The sequence below is a fragment of the Mytilus edulis genome, chromosome 12 (genome assembly GCF_963676685.1).
Source record: "Mytilus edulis chromosome 12, xbMytEdul2.2, whole genome shotgun sequence".
Taxonomy (NCBI): domain Eukaryota; kingdom Metazoa; phylum Mollusca; class Bivalvia; order Mytilida; family Mytilidae; genus Mytilus; species Mytilus edulis.
The window spans coordinates 23,514,239-23,521,047 of NC_092355.1; the positions used below are offsets into that span (position 1 = coordinate 23,514,239).

Sequence of the window (6,809 nt, forward strand, 5' to 3'; positions counted from 1 at the left end):
TTTACAATCTAAGGATAATAAACAGTTAAATGATTATTTACACAATAATAAAAATGATGTCTTCCGTACAACATGTTACAATGTGTTGAAGATGTGGATTAATTTTATTGCACAAACTTCCAAATCGATTAATGATCCTTTTAATTTAAGTATTTTGTTTTAGAGTCTTCCAAATTAGTCATCATCTTTAACCTGTTAAAGTTGTTAACGACATACAGTTTAAGCCCATATGATATTGAGAAAAACGTTACTGCTATTTTGAGTAAACGACTAGAATGTTTTTTGAAAGTCATTGAAACAACGTTTATGATTTTTCAAAGAAGTCGAAACATTTGAGCAGACACAATGTGTTCACAAAAGGATAGGAAGCCGAATGACGTTCTTCATTTTTGTAGTTGTAGGCCCGGATTAATCGTCTACACAGTGAACAATGATCGTTATTGCCTTTTCTGACGATTGATTGGTATATCCTGCAAGCGCTATGCATATGATGTAATGTTTATGATGCGCTGAATCCTGACAATGTCCATAGATCATTCCGCAGATCCGACAAACTATAAGATTTTCCATGTAATCCATTATGTTCGAGTTATATCTATGTGATAAGTAGAGAAAGTCTCCATTCTAGGTGCTGTACAAGCATACATACATACATGTATGCATAAATATACACCCTGCTGTCTCTACTTCATATTAAGCAGTTTATTGATAACCATACATATGATTCATATAATTCATATACTTCATATGGAAGCTAAATGAATGTTATTATTTTCAGGATCCACTCTTCGATCCGTGTGTTGGAAATCAATGCGCCGAAGGTGAAATGTGTGAAAGCCTTCAAAACAAAAAGGTCGTTTGTCTAATGGACGGTTAGTATGAAATCATTGATAAAGATAGTAGTATAGTATGTCCATTAGCCTTTGTGCGGCGGAAGATATAAGCATAGCGATAGATATTAGCATCACGTCTTATTATTTCCTAAAACACTATATAAGAAATTAAGACTATGGTGGGGTGAAAGTTGATGAAGAAAGGAACAGTAGTGTTTTGACACCAGTGTTTCCAACAATAGTCTTGAATAAACATTCAACAACTATCAAATAAAATTATTACACGAAAAAAAAAATTGACGATCATGTCACAAGGTAATTGATCACTTGAATTGTATGAAATAGGATATAGTGAATGTATATAGTTTCACGTTGTGCGATGTTGTCATGCGAGAGAACGTTCTGTGCTGGTAATTTAGTCATGATTGGTGCTGGTGGGTCCTGATTTTGTTCTGGTGGGTATGTTTATATTGCATCAGCACGACAATCGGACAACGATTCTTTTGCTTAATATTTCACTAAAACGTTACAAATAATACAACAATTTGTGTATGCAACATCCAGTATATCTGAACAAAATCGTCCCGATGATGTGCAACAATTTCCTTGTTCTATGCTTTTTTTAGTGCAAATTTTTAAAGTGGCAACTAGTCAAGATCATTACAGCATAAAATATTTGGAATTGATAGAAATAAACTTATCATAGATACCTGGATGAAATTTTATAATTACGCCAGACGCGCGTTTCGTCTCAAAAAGACTCATCAGTGACGCTCGAATCAAAAAATGTTTAAAGGGCCAAATAAAATACGAAGTTTAAGAGCATTGAGGACCAAATGTTGCAAAACATTTGGCAAATACAGCTAAGGTAATCTATTCCTGAGGTAGAAAAGCATTAGTTTTTCAAAAATTCAAAGATTGTTAACAGTTAATTTATATTTATGAACATATCAATGATAACTCAAGTCAACACAGAAGTGCTGACTACTGGACTTGTGATACCCTCGGGGAAAGACATTACATGAAGCCTTCTTATATAAGGGGGGATAGAAGTTTGCTAAGTTACGTCGATAGAGCAGATGCGATGTTTTTAATTTCCGTTTATTGTCTAAAAGAAATGCATGTTCTCGGGCCTAATTGGGAAGAATAAGGATCATTTTGCACAATCCAAATACTATACAGTATATCCTATGCATTGTGTATGTGTTATAATTGTCAATAAGACACCTATCAATCAGAGATCAAATCTCTTAGATGTAAAAACTTAAGATCATCGTACGACCTTATACAATGAGCCAACCTATACCGTATGGTAAGCTATAAACGACCCCGACATACAATGCAGACGAAACAAACTAACTGCCTGATTTATGTACAAAACAAACAAAGATCAAGTATGTATGACAGTAATCAACGACCACCAGTGACTTTAGACTCCTTACTCGGGCCAGAATGCAAGTTTAAACGGGTTTTAATCCTCTCGCTAAAACAGGGACAGTGGTGGGAACGCACAACACAATAACAACTGCAAAACTCAGTTGAAAGGGGCTATACCTTGTTATTATTATGATTAGAAAGTTATGATGTTATATATATTACTTAAGATAAAATTATATATAATTGATTAAAATATATAGTATAAATAAATTAGACTTTTTGGGCAAAAAATATGAGTTAGTGATGAATCAAGTGCTTTGGTATGAAAGTCGGTAATTTCGGTGTCATGGAGGTTTTTTTCCCGTAAACTCAATCCTGCGCTTCTGCTTATTTCAACATTGACTGATTTATATCTTTGAATTTAAGTACAATAATTCATATTCGTAAAGTTTGATCTTTTTATTCCAGATCTTCATTAAATCTGAAGGATGGCTAAGTCAATTTTGTGGATTATATTTATATATAAATCCATGCGCAAATCATCGGATGAAACATTATCAATGTTTTGTTCATAATCCGTTCAAATGTCAAGTTAGTAGCCATATAAATATTGCGCTCGAGACAACATCTAAAGCGGTTTCTTGGTTAATTGTGTAGATTTATATCAAAATGAATGCAAATATCATCGGATAAAACATTGTCAATGTTTTGTTCGAATTCTGTTCAAATGTCAAGTTAGTAGCAATAAAAACAGGTGTGCTGGGAGAAGCGAGACCAGATCGTTAATGTCAGCATTTAAGAAAAACAATTTAGAGTTCATTTAGTTTCAATTACAATTGTTTTATCAGTTTCAAATAGTTGCATACAAGTTAACAAGTGTAGTCATTTTTTTTCTTGAGTCCAGCTAAGTCTTCTCAAAACCCTTTGAAGCACGGTGCCTTTTGTGACAACCCTTCCAAAGTAATGCATTAAATGTTGAAACGTTATCTAACAACTTAATTCAAAGATATCTCCTAATAACAAATCGTTTAGATGCAAGAAAGAAAGACTCTTCGGTTAATTTAAATCTCTCCAAGTGAAGCTAGGGGTGTGGAGCATGTGAATACACAAATATATGTTTTGTTCGTTGTATTTTTAAAGCGTCTGTGAAATCATCACCGGCAAATTAAACATTGTTATCGTATTTAGCTAAGTCTTTAGGCGCAGCTCTGGTTCGATATTAAACATTCTTGGTATCTTGATGAATTAAACACATACAAGCATTTGCCTTTTTAAAGCACTAGCTTTTACGTCATTTGGTATCTGATGGAGAGATGTCTAATTTACAATCATACCACATTGTGGTTTTCTTTAAGCTAAGCCTTAATTTTCCGTTATGAGCCGTTATCACATGGATATAGTTGAGATAATTAAAGTAAGGTTAAAGTTTTTTATTGACTATAAAACTTCTTAAAGTTATTGAATTAGATTAAAAATCAAATAGTAAAATTAATGACAAAACAAACCGTTCATTTTTAGATTGTAAAATACCTAATGAGGAACCTCAAGATGTTGCGCTTGGAAAGATTGCTGATCAAAGCTCACAAATTTATAACCAATGGGCAAAATATGCTATCGATGGATTAAATAATACTTATCAATTTACGGCAACGGAAATGTCCCCGTATTGGTGGGTAGACCTAGGAAACATCTACAACATAATGAGAATTGAAATCATCAACATGTCCGGGGATGGTACGTTTTTCAATCTAAATTTTAAATATACTTAAAGACTGAAGTTTATACGCGATGTGATTCACATATTAGAATATACAAGAGAAATGAGAAACAGTACAAAAACTTTTTAAGTGTTTTTTTTAATAGTAAACAGTTTTAAAAATTGGACATTTCGTAGTATATAGTTATCAAAGGTACCAGGATTATAATTTAGTACACCAGACGCGCGTTCGTCTACATAAGACTCATCAGTGACGCTTATATCAAAATATTTATAAAGCCAAACAAGAACAAAGTTGAAGATAAAAAATCCCAAAAGTTGTGCTAAATACGGCTAAGGTAATCTATGCCTGATTGCATTAAGATAGGCAAACTAACTATTAAAGAGAACTGTTTTAATTATTTGTCTTCACGAAGAGGCTGATGGTTGCTTTCAGTTTTCATATAATATGCTTACTTAGTTCTCATATTGGCTAAGCAAAAGACATGAACTATAACACACTATTATTCATCATTAAGTACAATAATAATCTGCTTTTCTAAAGGTAAGGCAGCTAGTACATTGACTCTCATTCACGGAAAGATGGCCAATTCAAAATCTAAAGGGTTACTGGTATTTTCATTGTTCGCTCTCAAAAAAAAGATAATGTCCATTCAACGGTTAATGTCAATTGCGTAAAACGTTGTTACCTGTAGCCAACAAATCTGAAAGTTTTTATAATATTTTTCAGTATTACTAGCTTTGAAACGGTTTATTTAGGCTGAACCATTTCTATTGCTGTCGCTTGTTCTTTAAAGCTGCTAAAATATAGAAGAGAAAAAAAGATTCTTGTTGAACACGATATAAAACACAAATTTAACTTTAACATCAACTTTTGCACCGAATTAAAGATTTTACATTATGTATAAACACGATAAAGATGGCTTAAACATTGTGCATTTAATAATTTATTCCTTATCATTTTTACATAGGCCACGGCCACAGGCTTCATGACCTTGATATTTCTGTTGGACCATGCCTTGATGATTTGTCGGTATTTGCACATTACAAAGGACCCGGTAAAAGTGGAGAGCATCTGGTATTTCAGTGCAGACGGTATACTGATGGTCGTTTTGTCAAACTGTCCATCATTAACGTTCTAGGAGCTTTGAACGTGCACATGGTTAATGTATTTGCTTATCCAATATGTTGATGAATGTTAAAACTTTAATTTTTATGTCATTTTACTCTTTAGTAATGAAGTTAGATTTGGAACGTCCAAAATCATGAAACCTGTTTTATTTTGTAATCTGTTAACTAAAAATTATATTGGCTAAATATAACTCCATTTCCAATTATCGTAATCATGCTGTTTATTAGGCTATAGTTATATGGTGGGGGGTTGAAATGTTCAAATAAATTAACAGAAATACAGGTACAAGTTTACTGTAGAAAAAGTTCTATTGTATAACAACGAATGTTTTCGATGAATACATTGAAAACTTAATGTTCTTGAAATACATATTTTTATTTTTTTTTTACAAACCGAGGGAATAATTTACTCACTTTGTAAAGATAACAAAAGCGAAATTAATTGTTTACATATGACATGTTTTATCGGCAACTTTTTCCCCCAATGTGATGCATAATTCTCCTAAAGTCAAAAATAGATAAACGAATTGTGAATATCATCAAACAAACAATATACATAAATGAATGTGTGTCCATCATGAATATATATCAATTGACAGTTTCGTTTCGCATTGTCATATTGGTGTTTTGTCTGAATCGAATACTAGGTTTATGAATATAGGAAGATGTTGAATGAGTGACAATAAGACAACTATCCATAGACTATCTTTAATGTTTAAAGTGTACAGTGGAACGGCTTCTTTTTTGTTATCCTTTGAGTTATCAAAACTATTTTTTCAAAATTGAAAACAACGTCACGCAAATACAGTTGTTTAATTTTACTATGACATCGACGAATGATATTGAAACCCGTTGTACCATCGTAGATCAAGATTTCTCAGATGTATTGTCTCTGATCAAAGATGATACCACTTCAGTTGTCAGGAAAATACTCTCGATTCATTAATACTAGTTGGATAACAACGAATTTCAAATATTAAACGAATTGACAATTTTCTGAAGGAATGTACGCAGGCTCTGCAAAAACCACGAAATTAAATATCCATGAATATGAAAGTTTCACTCAAGCCACGAAAATTGGTACACTCGAAAATAAATTAATCCATAGTATTAACTATTTTTATATATTAACGTAATGGCTATTTTATATGTAAAAATTTACTATTTAAATGTGATATGCATCTTTTTTAAGATAAGACTATGCTTATTTTTTTCTTTATCAATTATTCTTATTGTAAAGTAATAAAACTATCATAAAATATGTTTTTTCCATGAATTAAAGTCCAGGTAACAACTGCCTTAGACGTATGGTTTAGCACAAAAAGAGATTTTTGTATTCTGTAGATTCTTTAGTGATCAGGAACGGTTGAAAGACTTGAATTTTGTGGGGTATTGGATTTTGTGGTTTTGATAATCTCTGCACACAAAGCCTATAGAAAACTTGGAATTCGTTGAACATTTGAATTTGTTGGTACAAGTTCCTTGTAAAGAATGACCGTGTACACACTTATAAAAGTTTTTGTAAAAAATGACCGTGCACACACTTTTAAAAGTTCCTTGTAAAGAATGACCTTAAACACACTTTTAAAAGTTCCTTGTAAAGAATGACCGTGCATACACTTTTATAAGTTCCTTGTAAAGAATGATCGTGCACACACTTTTAAAAGTTCCTTGTAAAGAATGACCGTGCACACCATTTTATAAGTTCCTTGTAAAGAATGACCGTGCACACACTTTTAAAAGTTCCTTGT

At 32.2% G+C, this 6,809-nt stretch overlaps 1 long non-coding RNA gene across 1 annotated transcript; it reads left to right on the forward strand.

Moving 5' to 3' along the window:
- Positions 1-777: 777 nt before the first annotated feature.
- LOC139499382 (uncharacterized) lies at positions 778-6,016 on the forward strand. The gene is made up of 3 exons (XR_011658177.1): positions 778-872; positions 3,729-3,944; positions 4,899-6,016. It is a non-coding gene; the product is annotated as an uncharacterized lncRNA (long non-coding RNA).
- The last annotated feature ends 793 nt before the right edge of the window (positions 6,017-6,809 follow it).